The following is an 18,890-nucleotide window of genomic DNA, read 5'->3' as shown; positions in this document are numbered from 1 at the left end:
TTAACCCCATAGTCTGGGTTAGTTGTAACATATCCTGGGGTGAAATGTAACACAATGAAATAAGGGTACTGACAAAACATTAACATGTAATCTTTGTTTATTCAACACATGAATGCACTTAGAGCCATTTATGTAGCTGTGTGTGTGTGACAGAAGGCAGAAATCTAGCTTTTGAACATATTCCAACCCCCCAAAAAGACAAATTATGGAATTTTCTGCAACTGAATATTTCATTAATTTTGGTTGGTCTTCCTTGAGTTTGGCCTCATTGGCTCAGTGGGCATTATAACCTACAACTCTTGCAACAACTTTTGAACATAACAATGAAGCTGAAAAAATGTAGTTGTTCACCAGCATCACAATTCCATTACTTTTTACCATGGCTTACCTTGGTGTGGTTTGCAAAGTGCTTCAGAAAGATGAGGAAATCTGTTTCTTGCACCCATCCTGATTTATTTCCACTACCAATACTTCCTACTGGTCCATCTCTGACACAGTGGTCTGCATAATGTATGTGTGGGAACACAAACAGTGGAGGAATTGTGTTGCCAATGGCATTAACCGCATAAACAAAGGCGACCAGTGAACCTCTCTCTGCTGATGTCATTGCCCCAACTTGTTTCATATAAGTTAAAGTAATAGTGTGGTAAGTTGTAACATCTGCATTATTGTTACAACTGACCCAGACTGTTGCTGTTACAACCAGTGTTGGGCAAGTTACTTTGAAAAAGTAATTCAATTATAGTTACTAGTTACTTCTTAAAAAAGGAACTGAGTTAGTAACTGAGTTACAATATTCTAAAAGTAATTAATTACTTGGAAAAGTAAGTATTGCATTACTTAAAAAAAAACAAAGAACGTTTAACCCTCTGGGGTCCAGGGTATAATTGGCCATTTTTTTACTACTTTTGATGTTTCCTCCACATTTCACCTTTAAAAACTATTTGCTTTGTCTTGTTTGGTATCATTCTTTTTAGCACAACATCACGTGTCTGAATTTACAGTTATGTTTTCATTTTGACTGTATTAACACAATTGATCTAAAATCAGACAAAAAACATAAAATCAGAGTAGAAAAAGTTATATTTTTACTGTAACAACCATAAACATGTTTAATGAATGATATTTCATAACTTCAAATGCAAATATTAATTGTCAATTTTAAAATCCTATGCACAAGTTTTGCAAACAACAAATTTATTTGCATCCATTTACCTTGATTTTTTAAATAACCATTTCAAACTATTTACAGAACAATCAGCTGTTCTTCAATAAGATGCCACAAAAATTATTTGTGCCACTCCAAAAAAATAATTTCTGTCCACTATAAAGGGGAACATCACAGCCTGATACCTGCAGGTCTGACAGCAGCAGGTGTATCACTCCTGTTTCTACCTGGAGACAGCAGTCGCCTCATTGTTCTGACACACAACACAAAACTATCCACAACACTACACACTAACTACACAAGACAACACATTAACTACACACTCCAAACACGCTAAACGTCACAAATCTCTCACATCTCAAAACTCTCTCTCTCTTTTTCTGTTCTCTCTCTCTCTCTCTCTCTCGCCGTCACTCCTAAAACTTCCCCTGTTTTGTTTTGGTTTTTTGCTCATAAGCAGAGAGTGCTTGCTAGCGCTAACGTGGCAAAACTATTGAGGTAAAAACGCCGCGTATATCTTGTTTATCACGACTCTGGTTTTACGTGGCCTATCAACACAATTTATAAACTGGTATATATCACCTTGTTGCTTTGTCTTTAAGTGGTCATGTGATTGGCTTACCAATCAGTCAAACAGCAGCACTCATGTGATTGTTTTGCCTCCTGAGCTCCAGGTGTTGTGCTAGACAGTGATCGTGATTGCCGTCCGCGGGAGCGCGCAGCTGCTTAAAGCTGTAGCGTCCAGATTACTTACAGCTACTTCCGTGCAACTGATATGAGATGCGGTAAGCTGAACACAGCTTCAACTGTCTGTTTGTTGAAAAATAGTAACGGATCGCATTTTCTTGTCAGTAACTGTAACGGCGTTGTAACGATAGGAATAGTAATTAGTTAGATTACTCGTTACTGAAAAAAGTAACGCCGTTACTTGTAACGCCGTTACTTGTAACGCCGTTATTCCCATCACTGGTTACAACTGACCCAGACTCCTATAGCCATGAACTAGCTAACATTACAGCCAACGGCTAAAACATTAGCACTAAAGACCTACACAGACTATAATCCCATAGACACACAAATAACATAATTTAAGTTTGATGAGTTTAACTACAAAGCAGATAATGCTATTAGAAATTGAAATAAAGTAGAAAAACCTACTTTTTGGCATACAAATTACTTTTTTTCGTGTTAAATTGTCTGTGTTTGACAAAATGTGCTGATTTTTCACATGTGATAGCAGAACTGAATTGGGCATGCACAGGATGAATCACATCATTTGAAACTTAGCCCTGATTGGAGAAATTGGAAGTGTTAGAACTGACCCACGTTACAACTATCCCCGGTCTCCCTATAACAATCTCTTTCAGTTTAAGCGTTGTTTTCAATCAATTGCATGCTCAGTGCTTTGTCTCATTTCTTCTTGTTGCACGTTGAAGCTCTACTTGGAACCTTGTTAACATCCAAACATGTAAAACATGATTTTTGCCATTTTTCAAATGGTCTTAAACTTTTGATCGGGACTGTATTTTAATCTAGCTTTGTGAATCACCATCAGTAGCCAATCACATTACTATAAATTGTAGCTGCCATCTGAGTGTGTCTCACTCGCTCACCTGTTGCTGTACGCATCCAGGGCTTCGGTTACATGACTTCTCTCGCCGTTACAGGTTGTAGGCTGCAGAAGCCTCCTATTGGTCACCTTGTTTGCAAACTGGGTGACGCCTTTTGATCAGAAGTCTGGGTTTTTGCCTTGTTGCCTTATTCGTCCTCTTGTTTGCTCTGTCTGCAACACTCTGGTTCAAGGTTTCAGGATTTGAGCCGTCTGTGCAAAGCCTGTTAATTTGCACTTTAATGTTTTGACTTATTCTTTTAGAGCAGTTGTATGTATAACAATACAGAATAGTGCTGTGAAATTATCTGCTCTGAAGATTTAATTTTTTTGTTTGTACATCTGAATGTTTGATTTGTAGGTTTTTATGTTACACCACTGGAAGGCTCTTTTTCTAGCTGCAGATGGACAGTGTGTTTCTGCAGCAGGGTTAACCACAGCTGTGTGTTTAAGCTTTGTTTTGGATATATTAAGAACTTGTGTTTCATTCATTCATAAGCAGAAGGCCCATAGTGGAGGTGACTGGGTGCCTTGCTGGTGGGACCTGTCCTCATCTGGCATCCCATTCACCCACTGGTAAACCACAGCTCTGAACTTTACAGCACATGAACGAATGATTCATCGGCTCTTTCATGAGACATTTGTTAACAGCTGTCAGTTGTTTGTTTTATCCTGAACCACGTCTCTGTCTCAAACCTTACAGACCAAAGTGTCTTCTTGATAATTAGCATAGTTTCAAACTAAATATTCTCAGGGTGGCGTTGTCGGGTTTTCACTATAATTATAAAAGTTTTGAGCTCCCAGTTACCACGTTGCCATTCTAGTGTGTGCGTGTGACACCATCGGTTCCTTGCTCTGTTCTTCAGTTTCCACCACCTCGTGCTGCCACACTTTCATGGTCCTCACTGCACTGTGGCACTGACACTTTCACACTACACCACTAGGTGGGGCTCTCTGCTACATTTTTTGAGAGCTGTTGCTTCAACCAGTTCACAGAAACACCATGAAACTGGGAACTTACTGATGATATAAAAAACATTATTAAAGAATTATAGTTATGCTATATTTTAATCATGACTGACATGTAGAGAACACTGTTAAAAATATAACACATAACATTGAAGTTAATGTCTTAAAAACATGGTACACAAGGATATTACACTTTAAATGTTTAATACTTTACTGAACTTACTCCTAACTCACTCGGCCTCAGCACATCGCAGTGTTACTTCACCTCCTGACCTTCACCACATGGTGTAAAACCACGCAAGGCTGTGAAAAAGTATTTGCTCTCTTCCTGATTTCTTCTTCTCCCCATTGGTCACACTTGCATGTTTTGGATCAACAAATAAAGTTCAACAACAGACAGCGATAACCAGACTGAATACAGAATGTGGTTTATAAATTATTTCTTTAAAGAGAAAAGTTTTCCAAACCTGCTTCGTCTTATGTGAAAAATTAAACCTGAAAACTAGTCCTGCCACACTTGACAGCAAGAACTGCAATCAAGCACTTGATGACTGCAAATGAGTCTTTCACATCGTTCTGGAGGAAATTTTACTTTACTTTACTTTACTTTACTTTACTTTACTTTGCAGAATTGTTTTAATTCAACCACATCAGACGTTCAAACATGAACTTCCTGTTTAATGTCACAGCATCTCAGTTGAATTTAAGGCTTTGAGGAGTGCACTCTATAACATTCATTGTGTTTTTTGAGGTGGGCTCGGTGGTGTGTTTCTGATCTTTGCCCTGCTGAACCTGAATGCTCTTAAACTTCAGGACATGAACTCGTGGCCAAACATTCTTCATGATTTGCTGGTGGAAAGCAGAATTCATCCATCCATTGATTACATCAATCCATCCAGCAGCAGAGCAGCCCCCAACCATCACACAAACTACATGTTTGACTCTTTTTAAATGTTGGGCTATTTTTATGTAACGGGCCTCAAACCTTTGCACTGAACAGAAAATGCAAATGGACAGAAACATTTAACTATTTTATTCTTTGGAGAAACATTCAAAATGTATTCATTTAAAGAGGAATCTCAAACAGCAACAATAACACTGGAGGCTGCAACTACATAGCAGCCAAATAAACCATTATCATTCACCTGCTCAGTCATTCACAGTGACAAATGTAACTGTTGCCTCCATCAGTCATTCTGCATATGACCACAAGCCACAGAGCAAGAAGTCCCCTGGCCCGGACCCTGAACACATCACTCACCACGAACATCTATAAACAACATCCTGACATGATGTGTGTCAGTGTCACGGTCTGCCACTCAGACCGTGGGGACGAGGGAAGTAGGACCCAAAACGCGGGACTCTTCGATGCCACAGTGCACTTTATTTACAGAGAACAGACAGGTAAGTCCAACAATAAACTCAAAGGTGCAATATTCCAATGGTGCTCGTCTCCTGCTCCCAGAGCGTCCCGTGCTGTAGCTCCCTTAGTGCGTGTGCTCCCCAACTCGCTTCTCCGCTCGGCTATCCTGGAGGAAGAAGGAGAGTCCACAATTAGCCACACGCTGGCCGACTAACAAACACACACTGCTCGCACGGACTATACCAGTTCAGAGTAATAATCCCACGTTGACTGTCGCCGCGAGTCCAGGTTAAATACCTCTCTCTAGCCGGGAGGGATGATTACCAACAGCTGGTCAGGTAATCAGCTGCAGGTGGGCCGGTAATAGTGAAGAGGGACTCCCAATGACGACAGTCGCCAGGACACGCCTCTCCCACGGCGTGCACTTCTGTAAACAGCCCGAGGACCGGGGAGAGAGAGAGGAGCAAACCCACACGCACCCACACTCTACATACAACTGTGAACAGAGCAGTAGACGACAGAGCCCCCACCTAATAATAATAATAATAATAATAATAATAATAATAATAATAATAATAATGACAGCAACAATAGTCCAAAACTGCTCACGGACCCCCCTGAGTCCTCCAGAGCCGGGTCCGTGACAGTACCCCCCCTCTAAGGGTCGGCTCCCGACGACCCTAAAACAAAAAGCAAAAAAAAGGAAAACCACCCCAGGGCGGGCGGCGGGGGGTAACAGGACGGAGGGCAGGAACCAACCCCAAACGACCGAACCGTCAAACCCAAAAGTCCCAGAGGCTCAACCGCGACTCCAGCGGAGGCACAAAACAGTTCAATAACCCCCCCGGTTACCGTGGCGGGAGCTGAACAGTTCAGGCGGCCAGTAACTATAACACCAGAGGTCAGGTGGCCTACCTCGGGTCCCGTGATAGCAGCAAAACACTTCAGGCGGCCTGCCACGGGTGCCATGGCAGCGGCGCCGCAGCTCTGGTGGGCGGCCATGAGTCCGGCAGTGGCAGCGAAACCGTTCCGGCGGCTCTCCCCGGGCCCGGGGACGGCGGCGCGGTAGCTCCGGCGGGCGGCCACGGGTCCGGTGGCGGCGGCGTGGCAGTTCCCGGGCAGCTGGACGTGGCGGACGGGCAGCTGGACGTGGCGGCCGGGCAGCTGGACGTGGCGGCCGGGCAGCTGGACGTGGCGGCCGGGCAGCTGGACGTGGCGGTCTCTCCGGCTCACCGAGATCGTCCTCAGATGGCGGTGCGGGCTCCTCCGGCTCAGCGCGCTCCTGATCAGGCGGCGCTCTCTCCGGCTGCGGCTCGCCGAGCTCCTGATCAGGCGGCGCTCTCTCCTGCTGCGGCTCGCTGAGCTCCTGCTGCGGCTCGCCGAGCTCCTGATCAGGCGGCGCTCTCTCCTGCTGCGGCTCGCTGAGCTCCTGCTGCGGCTCGCCGAGCTCCTGATCAGGCGGCGCTCTCTCCTGCTGCGGCTCGCCGAGCTCCTGATCAGACGGCGCTCTCCCCTGCTGCGGCTCGCCGAGCTCCTGATCAGGCGGTGCTCTCTCCTGCTGCGGCTCGCCGAGCTCCTGCTGCGGCTCGCCGAGCTCCTGATCAGACGGCGCTCTCCCCTGCTGCGGCTCGCCGAGCTCCTGATCAGGCGGCGCTCTCTCCTGCTGCGGCTCGCCGAGCTCCTGCTGCGGCTCGCCGAGCTCCTGATCAGACAGCGCTCTCCCCTGCTGCGGCTCGCCGAGCTCCTGATCAGGCGGCGCTCTCTCCTGCTGCGGCTCGCCGAGCTCCTGCTGCGGCTCGCCGAGCTCCTGATCAGGCGGCGCTCTCTCCTGCTGCGGCTCGCCGAGCTCCTGCTGCGGCTCGCCGAGCTCCTGATCAGGCGGCGCTCTCTCCTGCTGCGGCTCGCCGAGCTCCTGATCAGGCGGCGCTCTCCCCTGCTGCGGCTCGCCGAGCTCCTGATCAGGCGGCGCTCTCTCCTGCTGCGGCTCGGGCTCCTCCCGCTCGCCAAACTCCTCAACAGGCGGTGACGACGGCAACACGGCAGCAACAGACGGCGGATGCGGTGGCAGAGTAGGGGACGTGGATGGTGGAATGGATGACAGCGTAGTTGATGTGAAGGGTGAAACAGTTGATAGCTGAAGCGGCCCCTCGGACCCTTCAGCAGAGACGGAGACCCCTGGCCAAGGTGAAGCTGATTGAGACAGCACACGGTTTACAGCCAGCTCGTGATGCTGCAGCTGGGGCGGTGCGGGGCAATCAGTCTGTTCCAGCCCAGGTAAACAGTCCTCACTTGGCAGAGTGGGCTCCTCGGTACGTCCAGCAGGCTGAGCTACGTGCTGGGCGGCTGGCTGAGCTACGTGCTGGGCGGCTGGCTGAGCTACGTGCTGGGCGGCTGGCGGAGCTACGTGCTGGGCGGCTGGCGGAGCTACGTGCTGGGCGGCTGGCGGAGCTACGTGCTGGGCGGCTGGCTGAGCCACAGGCTGATCGGCTGACGGTACTAAAGACAGAGCTACTGAGTGTAGGGATGTTTGTTGAGGTAGGTGAGCAGGTGCTTGAGCAACTAACTGAGCTGCAGCTACTGGCTGGGCAGCTAACGAAGCTACTGGCTGGGCAGCTAACGGAGCTACTGGCTGGGCAGCTAACGGAGCTACTGGCTGGGCAGCTAACGGAGCTACTGGCTGGGCAGCTAACGGAGCTAGTGGTGAAGTCAGTAGGGTGGCAGCAGCAAACAGTGAGACGGAGGGTGGTGTGGAGACCTCGGGCAGAGGCGGTACTAATGGCACCTGCACAGGGCGCATGGCCGGGCCGGGATGCTGTGGCTTGGGCTGTGCAGTGCCGGCAGTCAGTTTGGGTAAGGGCAGCGAGAAACACTCCTTAGCAACACTCTCAATCTCCGCGATCTCTTTTACCCTCTTCTTTCCTTCCTCCCCTTCCATTTCCACCGTCACAGGGAAAGGCTTAAACACACTGATAGAGTTCGTTTTACTCCCAGCTGCGTTCAGAGCTGCTGGAGCGGGTAGTGGAATGGAGGCTGCTGTAGGTAGGGTAGATGATCGAACCGCAGACCACTCAGCTATAGACTGGGCGGCTGCCTGAGTAACAGGCTTAGCGGTCTCACAGTTCCTAAGTAAACAAACAGAAGGAGTGGAAAGTGAAAAATTGTCCTTAGAACTCACCACAGCCGGCTGTAGTGAAGTCCGTGAATCCGGCTGCGGTGATGAGCGCCGGCGGCGCGAGCGTCGTTTCATTAACGATGCCGGGGTCGGCGTCTCAGGCTGCGGGTCCACCAGCTGGTCGGGCAGAAAAGCAGCCTGAGTAGGAGGGTGGAGGTGGAGCGTGTTAACTAGGAAGTCCGCGACGATCGGGTAGAGCGTATCCCATACCCAAGGAAAGCAAGACAGCGTCTCTTTCAGCCGCTTCTCCACAGTGCGACGTAAACCCTCCTCGTGCGCTTCCAGCCACAGGTCACACAGACGATAAACTTTGTCTGTCACCTTTCTCCTGACTCTCTCCATTGAGTCCGCTGGGTCCATGGTGGTGGGATTATTCTGTCACGGTCTGCCACTCAGACCGTGGGGACGAGGGAAGTAGGACCCAAAACGCGGGACTCTTCGATGCCACAGTGCACTTTATTTACAGAGAACAGACAGGTAAGTCCAACAATAAACTCAAAGGTGCAATATTCCAATGGTGCTCGTCTCCTGCTCCCAGAGCGTCCCGTGCTGTAGCTCCCTTAGTGCGTGTGCTCCCCAACTCGCTTCTCCGCTCGGCTATCCTGGAGGAAGAAGGAGAGTCCACAATTAGCCACACGCTGGCCGACTAACAAACACACACTGCTCCCACGGACTATACCAGTTCAGAGTAATAATCCCACGTCGACTGTCGCCGCGAGTCCAGGTTAAATACCTCTCTCTAGCCGGGAGGGATGATTACCAACAGCTGGTCAGGTAATCAGCTGCAGGTGGGCCGGTAATAGTGAAGAGGGACTCCCAATGACGACAGTCGCCAGGACACGCCTCTCCCACGGCGTGCACTTCTGTAAACAGCCCGAGGACCGGGGAGAGAGAGAGGAGCAAACCCACACGCACCCACACTCTACATACAACTGTGAACAGAGCAGTAGACGACAGAGCCCCCACCTAATAATAATAATAATAATAATAATAATAATAATAATAATAATAATAATAATAATAATAATGACAGCAACAATAGTCCAAAACTGCTCACGGACCCCCCTGAGTCCTCCAGAGCCGGGTCCGTGACAGTCAGTCTTTAGAGCACAGAATGAAAATGAGAATAATCTAAGCTTAGTTTCACAGTGATACAGACACAAGGAGGAGAAAAAAAACAAAAAGAGGACAATAACACTTGTGTAGAGCGACAATGACAGATCTGGCTTGTTGAGCAATAAGCTGTTCGAGGCATTAAACTGTCCATCTGTTCTAACTGGATGATTGACCCTACATATTAATGTGATGCTTTATGCATTTACTTTAGCCTGTTGTGTCAAGGTGCACTTTATGCAGGCAGAGTAGGAACCAAAGACAAATTAAATGAAGCCTCATTGCTGTTACAGGAAATACAAAAACTCAGGCAAGGAGAAAACTGGAACACACAGCTAGCTGAGATGACACAACAAGGAACAGAGAAAACCGAGGACACAGCAGCTAACAAGACGATGACTAACAAGTGGGAACACAACTGGAACTAATTACAGAGTAAAGAGACACAATGCACACAGGACGAGAGGCTATTACAGTTTTTCTCAAATGCTAAAACACAAATGCCAGACCTCTAAACCAAATGACCAGTTGTCTAAACACATTTACTAAATCTAGCCATCATTTACCAATACCATAAACACATGTCACATGAAGACACAATTCACAGAACACAATCCTCCGTTGTCATAAATCTAACCACATTTTGCCTTGCTAAAACACAAGTTGCAAAAAAACTCTGCTCAAAGCTCATGTGATGCAACATGCTTGCCACAGTCAGCAATATTTGAACACAATGAACACACCTGGCGTCATTCATTACACACAACGACTCAAAATTGAAGACACTTGTTGCTAATGCTGTGACCACATGTATAAAAGCGCAGAGTGCACAGTATGCTGAAGATTCCAAACAAACATAATGGATGAAGGCAGAGTCAAGGGAAGAGGAATTCGATGCAGAGGAGGGAGAAGAGCTGGCCCTGGAAGAAGAGGAGCAGGCCAACGAGGAAGAGGAGTTCAAATGAGAGGAGGAAGAGGAGCAGGTCAAAGAGGAAGAGGAGGAGGCCAACATGGGAAAGGAGAAGGTCCAGGAGGGAGAGCAAGACAACCTCGCACCATCATTACGGACGAGATGCGAGCAACAGTCATTGTCCATGGCATGACAATGGCTGAAGCAGGACTAAGAGTCCGTCCAAACCTGAGTAGGTTCACCGTGGCCACCATTATCAGGGCATTCAGACAACACAACAGGTATTGTACTCTATTGCTTTCTTTGTCACAATACAGTTTTACAAACCTGTGAAAGTAGTCTATTGGTTTCAAATCAGTTGTGACTGTATTGTAACACATGTCAGTTGACAACACGTGTTTCTTTCTTTAGAGTTGAAAGAATGCCACATAGAGGTGAGAGGGTTGCCATATTTACAGCGGCACAAGAAACCCTCATTGTGGATATGGTTCGTGGGAACAACCTCATCAGACTCCAGGAGATCAGAGACAAAGTCATTGCCAATAATGTCAACTTTGAGAGCATTGACGATGTCAGCTTGGCCACAATAGACCGAGTTCTAAGACGCAGATGAAACAGGTCTATAGGGCTCCCTTTGAGCGCAACTCTGCGCGACACAAAGACCTACGTTACAAGTATGTGCAAGTAAGTATACATCCATGTTCACAGTACAGTTAGTGGACATACTGTGTTGCTCAGTGGCCTACATTACTTCTGGACAATACTGTGCTACCTGATTGACTGTTGTTCTGAACACCTGTGCACTTTCACATTTTCACAGAGGATATTACAGTTGGACGCGATGGCCAGACCTCATGAGTACCTCTTCCTGGATGAGGCTGGCTTCAACCTGCAGAAACGCAGGCAAAGAGGCCGTAACATCATTGGCCAATGAGCCATCACTGAGGTCCCTGGCCAACGGGGGGGTAATATTACTCTTTGTGCGGCCATGGGTTCGGAGGGGCTTGTCCACCGGCATGCTGTCCTTGGGTCTTACAACACCCAACGTCTCCTCACCTTCCTAGAGGAGCTAAAAGACATCCTCCTGGACCGCCAACAACACCATCCTGGGCCCGCACATCACATTTATGTGATCATTTGGGACAATGTCTGCTTCCACAGAACAAACCAAATCAGAGAGTGGTTCACCACCAACAGTGACCACTTTTTAAACGTCTGTCTGCCACCCTACTCCCCTTTCCTGAACCCTATAGAGGGGTTCTTCTCATCATGGAGATGGAAGGTTTATGACAGACAACCATACACAAGAGAGAACCTCCAAAGGGCAATGGAGCTGGCCTGTGTTGACATCCCAGCGGAGGCCTTCCAACGATGGATTCGCCATTCCAGGGCGTTTTTCCCGCGGTGCCTGGCGAGAGACAATATAGCCTGCGATGTGGATGAGGTGATGTGGCCCGATGCAGCTCAGCGACATGATGCCGCACAGTGATTGTGGTGTGTGTGTGGTGTGACTAAAGTAAATAAAAAAACTTCGCAGCCTTATCATGTTTTCAAGAGTACTGTTGTGTGCAATAGATTCTGTTTTTGCATTGAGTTGTGTTACAGTAGTGTACGTACATGCAGGATTTTCTATAGATTTATACTCTTCATATGAAACTCACAAATCTAAATGCCTAATCCTCTGCAGAGATCTACGACGATCCGTTACTGTATAGTTTCAAAAAATATGCATTGGCAGTTATAAAACAAAGAACCTTCTCACAAATTGAGCATTGTGTTTTCAATTGTTTTGCTGTAGTGTGTAATGATGTGTATGGTGTTTACATTTTTGAAAGCTTCGAGCTGCTCTTTTGGTGTGAAAGTTTGAGTTTTGCAGTGGGAGGGTGAGGTTGTGTTTATGTAGCTTTAGAAAAGGGTGTTGTGTTTAGACATTGGGGAACATGGTGGAAACGTTAGTGAAATGTGTTTTAGCATTTGAGAAAAACTGTAATATAAAAAATAGAAAAAAACAAACACAGAGACCAGGACTAAGACACGTGAACGTGACACTGACATGGAGACATGACGGACACACACAGACTGGACACAGAAAAGAACTGACATCATGAGGAACTAAGGACTAGTCCAGGGGTGTCCAACTCCAGGTTTCGAGGGCTGGTGTCCTGCAGGTTTTAGATGTGTCCTTGATCCAACACAGCTGATTTAAATGTCTTTAAGCTTTCCAAAGGCCTGGTCATGAACTAATCATGTGATTCAGGTGTACTGACCCAGGGTGAGATCTAAATAACACAGACTGAAAGTAAATCACCTCTTAAATCCAAAAGAATAAATAATCAATTTAAAAAAATCAAACTTCTGGTCAAAGACCAGACAGCACCGTGACATGTTAGGTGGTGTTATCATTATTCACAGCTTTCAGTTTTGTACACAGTCCAACCGGTTTTTGTTTGTCACCTGTTTATGGGCCTTTATTTATCAGGCTACAACAAAACTTCTAACTTAAGCTATATAGCTCATGTCTTGCATATTTCCACAACCATATCCATAATCACATACTGTGTATGCTACCGTTGTATATGGTGTATTATCTTACTTTTTTTCATTGGTTGTACTTAAATGTTTTTTTGAATTTCCTTCTGATGTCTGTACCTGAGCTGAGGTAACGCAAACATTTCCCCGTCGTGGGATCAATAAAGTCTTATCTTATCTTATCTTATCTTCCTGTTTGGGTCCATTAGCCGTGTCCCGCTGTAAGCTTCAGTCCAGGTTGCTAGGCAAAAGTTTAATGAAGCAGTCCCTCATGGCTGTTTACATGTTCCAAACTTTAAAAGGAACGGCACTCTAACTCACATCCTGTCACATAAGCAGTTATCTTTAACACGGTCTAAAAAGGACACAGGAAGACAAACGGTCCAGGATGATCTACAACAACAAAACTAGCCTGCTACGTGCACACCGTCTGTAGAGAAGACAGTGACACTCCACTCTGACACAGTAGCTTTGTTTAAATGTGTCGAGGAAGTGAACAAACAAAGATGTAAAGAAGGATTCATGAGTACAGCTCTACAAAACATAACTGGAGATCTAACTGAGGCCATTGAAGCCATCCAGGCTACAAATGTCCAGTTGAGAGAGCACACAGAGTGTGATGCAGTGCACCAAGGAGCTGCTCGTCAAGTGAAACTCAAGAGTCTGCAGACCTCTGGATCAGTCTACAGAGAGCCAAAGCATAGAAATGATATTCAAATAAATATCATGAAGTGTGTTTTAACATCATGGCCTGGGTACGTGAGGGTGCATGTGTTTCAAATAATCAGTCAATCAATGAGTCATGATCAGTGTGTGTTTGTAGCTGCAAATATTAGTATGTTTAGCTTGGATTTTACTGCCTGATTTAATTGAACAGTGGATGATCATGAAAACAAAAATGCTTCTTGCATGTTGCTGTCAGGGACCTGGATCTGGGTCTGGGGTCCCAGGGTCCGTGAGCAGTTTTGGACATATTTATATGCTGTTCTGTGTACCATGATTATGTGTGGTGCTTGTGCCCCTGGTTTCCCTTTCTATTGTGTATGTGTGTGCATGTGTGTGATGTCCTGGTTTTCCTGGACCACCAGGCCTAGTGGGTGTGTCCCGTTGGGAGGCTGGCCACACCCGAGGAGGAGGAACACACACACCTCCACCTGATCAGGGTCGTCAGGGGAGCTACATAGCAGTGTGGCTGAGTGCTGCTCGACACTGGATTATTGTGTGATTACCCGTTAGTGTTTTCACTTTTTCCAGTGCGTTTAGTCTGTTGGTATTGAAGTGAGTGCTAACGGCTGCTTCTGTGGCTTTTCCAGCAGGAGTGCGGGAACGAGAGGGCACGAGAATCACGGGAGGGGAGACGCGGAGCACGAGCATTGGGAGGAAGGCACTGAACGGAAATCGGGACATACAGGGATTCTTTATTGTGTAATTATTTACTGCACTGTAAATAAACGCACTGTCTGCATCCAAGAGTCCAGCATTTGGGTCCTGCTTCCCCACTTCTCCATGATCTGCCTCAGACAGTGACAGTTACAACTGTAATGGTGTCAACATAAAGGCTCTAAATTCTGAACTACAGGGGAAAAGGACATTTTTATGCTTATGCTCTACTGAGAAAGAGAACTTCATGTGATCTATGTGTTTGGTTCAGTTCACTACATGTACCTCAAACACATCTATTTCCAATGAAACACACTGTTTTCCATACTGCTGTCACACTTGGCACAAATATGTCTATGATTTTTGCAGTGTGCTGCAGCCATGCAGGCTCCTCACAAGTCCTTCATTCTGTATCATTCTATCACTTTACCTCAAATGAAATGGATGTTACTACACTGCCTTCCCCAGTGACTCTCACTGACATTACAGTATGAGAGAGTGGACCTTCTTTACTTAGGGCTGTACTCACTTTTGTTGCTGCCACCTTTGCTTGGTTTAAGCAATAATGGCTGTGTTTGAGTTATTTTGAGGTGAAAGCAAATTTACACTGTTATACAAGCTGTACACTGACTACTTTACATTGTAGCAATGTGTCATATCTTCAGTGTTGTCCTATGAAAAGATATAAAATATTTACAAAAATGTGAGGGGTGTACTCACTTTGTGAGATACTGTATCCATCCATCTCTCTCTCACACAGAGTCAGATTTTAATGTTTATACCTTTAATTTAAGAACAACTTTATTTCATATTTGGGAAGTTCTTTTGTTACAGAGGCTAAACTCACAATGTTTAAGCTTGAAGTGAATTCAGAGCAGACTCCAGCTGACTGCAGTTGTATTAAAAGCAGCGATGGTTTGTCTGAGTGAAGTTGAGCTGCCGGCAGAAACAGTTTGTAGGAATACAGCCGGAGCGTCTGCAGGGAGAAAAGGAGAAGTTAGAAGCTGCTGTGGTGCGTTTGAAGAGTCTTTGCTTGTAATCTGGTTCATAGACAGACTGAGGAAGTGACATTTCTCCATTTCTGAATAATCACACCAACACTTGTTACCTTCTCACCAAGCTTATCGCTGATGATCTTGTAGTCTATCCCAGCCTTGTGTACGTCGTCAGTCGTGTCCCTGACGTCCTTTTACAGATCTTCAGTCTTACCCACTGTGGTAGGAGGTTAGCATGGAGTGAAATGATTCAGTGGGCTTAATACACTTAACGAGTAATCTGTAATCAGTTTCAGCAGGGGATCAAATAATTAGTGTGGCTGATTGGAGGAAATAGAGTTCAGTTATTGTATTCTGAAGTATTGGTCAGTAGTTTGTACGCTCTGTCCTTTCAGATCATTTACTTTCATAAATATTCTTATTAAAACAGGCATTTAGAAACACTCATGGGTGTAACTGAACGTGTGGACCAACACCCACTGAAACTGTGAGCTGCTGTTAGAAACATTCATGCGTGTTGCTGAAAGTGGTGCACCAAGTTTTGATGTGAGATAATGCACGATATAAAAAGAGCTGAAGGTCATCACTTATGACCAGTCTGACCACAGGCATTAAAACAACATCAGCACTCATCAGTTTACACCTGTGTGTAACTCATCACAGTGAGTTTCACTGCATTCAACATCTGATCCCATATGGAAAAGAAATAGTAAAAACTTATAAAAGACTTGCATAAGATGTGGCCTACTTCATATAGTGAATCATATAAGGCTTATATGATTTACTCATGAAAGTGGCCACTTTCTCATTACTTTCATATATTGTTTTAGTAAGTATCCAAAACATACAAGTTTCATTTATATAATTTTTCAAGGGATCTTATATCTATTTTCACTCTTGTATGCTTTTCATACAAGTTTCACACAAGACAGATACAAACTTTATAAGATTTATATATATCTGTTCCATATGGGATCTGCCACAGCCAGGAAAAATGTTCTGCCTGATGAATTTCAGTCTTTTCCTCTCATGTGTGCTCCTCTTCATCACACAGCCAGGCGAGTAACATTTCTGTTGTACTTTAATTAATTAATAATTGTTCTGTGTAAACAACAAATAGCACATTGCTGATATCTTGGTGCAGAGTGTTTTTTTCACTCATCTGTTCTTGACTCGATCATCTGCTGATTTATGTTTTTGGATATTTTCTTTTTGTTTCAGGTCACGGTTCTGAGATCATTCAAGGGAAAGAAGTTGAGCCGCACTCGCTGCCTTTCATGGCTTATTTAAGAAGTAAACTGTCTTCATGTGGAGGGACATTGATCCATCCACAGTGGGTGCTGACGGCTGCCCACTGCACTCGGTAGGAACATGAACTTTATTTTTTTTCTTATTTTTTTCTAATAAAAAAATTACAGTATTTATTTTTTACAGACGTGTGTGAGATTGTCTCCTTTTTTCATTGTGATAAATTGTAATGTCCATACACTCACTCTAATAATACATATTGGTTTAGAGTGAGTACATTAAAAATGACATTACTATTACATGATGCCACCTAGCATTTTACTGTGAAGGTCAGTATAAACATTTTAGCACGCTGCTATGTTTACATGTCTTTCCTCATCTTATATTCTTGTTTTCTTACATTATAGACAAAAACGAACAGGTGAATGTGTTTATGGAAATCACTCCAAGTTTGTCTCCAGGAAATGCCTGAAAGACAAAAGGTTTAATGAAAACAGAGGTTTATCACATTTGGAAAATGTATTTTAAAAAATAAATGTTTCTCTAATTCAGCTTTCATCACATTCACACACATGAAGAAAATCTGCCTTTTAAATAGTAAAGCTGAACTTTTTGAAGGTATTCCAGCTGCTCCAGAGCTGGAACAAGAAAGTAGGAAGTAAAATGTGTTTAATGTATCCAGAGTCTTCAAAGGTCAAAAAACACACATTTCTATAATTATACATGTCAAGCTGTTTAAACCGATGGCTGTACAGATATTTACACCTCTGAAACATGTTATATTACTGAATTCTTTTTTTTTCTTGTTCTTGATTTATAATATTTAATATTGTTGAAATTTGTATTTCAGCTGGAAGAAAATTCGATGCTGATTCATCAGACACTTAGTAACAGCCATTACGCATGCATTAATACATACACTAATAGCATTAATATAATTATTCTTATAGAAACTCCTGGTTTCTATAAGACCCGGCAGCTGGCAGCAGGTGTCTGGTGGCTGGATGGGGATGAACCGAAACAAAACGAACATCAGACGTCCTCATGTCTGTCAATGTGACTGTGGTCGACAGACAGAAGTGCAACTCTCGTGATTATTACAACCACAGACCTGAGATCACCAGAGACATGATATGTGCTGGTTCAGATGGTACAAACGTCGCTGATACCTGTCAAGTACGTATGAAGAATCCATGTATTTTTCCTTGTTTGAAGTAAATGTTCATTCAGCTCAACACCTGTGAGTCAAAGAAACACTGTCATGTGTTTGTTCTTGCTGCAGGGGGATTCAGGAGGGCCGCTGTTGTGTGATGGAGCGCTGGTTGGAGTCACTTCTTTTGGAGCAGGTTGTGGTGTCATTAAAAAACCTGGAGTCTACTCGTTTGTCTCAAGGAAACAACTAAAGTGGATCAAGAAGACAATGAAATCATTCTAAATGTCATGAAACCACAGTCGTCAGTCTGCACGAGCAAGATGAGAACCTTTGATGGTTTATGGTAAATCTGTCAGTGCTGTCTCTGTAGACCATTATCCATTTGATCATTTCAGTGTTTCTCTTATATTTCATTATATTTTAGCTTCTGCTAGCTTGCTATAATTGTTACACACACGGCTCTATGCATTGCCAAGAAAACGGTCCTCATTAACTGGAAAAATAAAAATAATCTTAACTCTAACCAATATAAAAGCCATCTGATAGGTCACATTAGTCTTGATACAGCCTCTGCCATCACATTTGATCAATCCCTCTGGGCTCCTTTGATCGGCTTCATCACCTAGTGGGGGTGGGGGGTCATGGTTTGTTCCTGCCTTCGCTATTGTGGTTGATATGGGGGTAGGGACGGCCTTAGGGCGTCTGGGGATTCCCTAGGGACGTTTTCCCTGGAGGGCCTAACCCGGGGGTTGTGGCCATGACCTGGTTAGGGGCTCTGGTGGCTCTTAGATGGTGTTTTCCTTGTGGCTGCGTACAACGGAGATCGGGGAGGGTCTGTGCTGGTGGACGTAGGTTACTGGCCTGGTAGCCTGGCTGTCCTTGGGTGGGTCCAGGACGGGCGTGGAGGCTTGGGGGTCTGGGGGTGCTCTGCCCCTGGGCTGGGGCTTTGGCTGGGCCTTGGGGCCTTGGGTCCTGGTTGTTGTGTCGCCTGGGTGGTGGGCGGGTGGGTGCATGGGGGCTCAGCCCCGGTGCAGGGGACCTCTGGTGCATCAGCCCAACTGGATGGGGTCTTCACTCACCCTCGTTCTGTTAACCGTCGGGGCTGGGGGGCTGGGAGGAGATGCTGGCTGTCGGATTGGGGTCTGGGATGCGGGGCCTCCCTGCTACTGCAGATAAGGAGGAGGTCTGCTTTCCTCCACCCCAGAGAGAAGGGTTACACCTCCTGGGTCCGGGTACGGTTTGCCCCTCTGGGGGCGGGGGTACCTGGACCTGGGGTATAGG

At 45.5% G+C, this 18,890-nt stretch overlaps 1 pseudogene; it reads left to right on the top strand.

The window, feature by feature from the left end:
- Window positions 1-16,470: 16,470 nt before the first annotated feature.
- LOC134639193 (granzyme K-like) lies at window positions 16,471-17,976 on the top strand (annotated as a pseudogene).
- The last annotated feature ends 914 nt before the right edge of the window (window positions 17,977-18,890 follow it).

Source organism: Pelmatolapia mariae, linkage group LG12 (assembly GCF_036321145.2).
Source record: "Pelmatolapia mariae isolate MD_Pm_ZW linkage group LG12, Pm_UMD_F_2, whole genome shotgun sequence".
NCBI lineage: Eukaryota > Metazoa > Chordata > Actinopteri > Cichliformes > Cichlidae > Pelmatolapia > Pelmatolapia mariae.
This window is presented reverse-complemented; position numbering and strand designations above follow the sequence as displayed.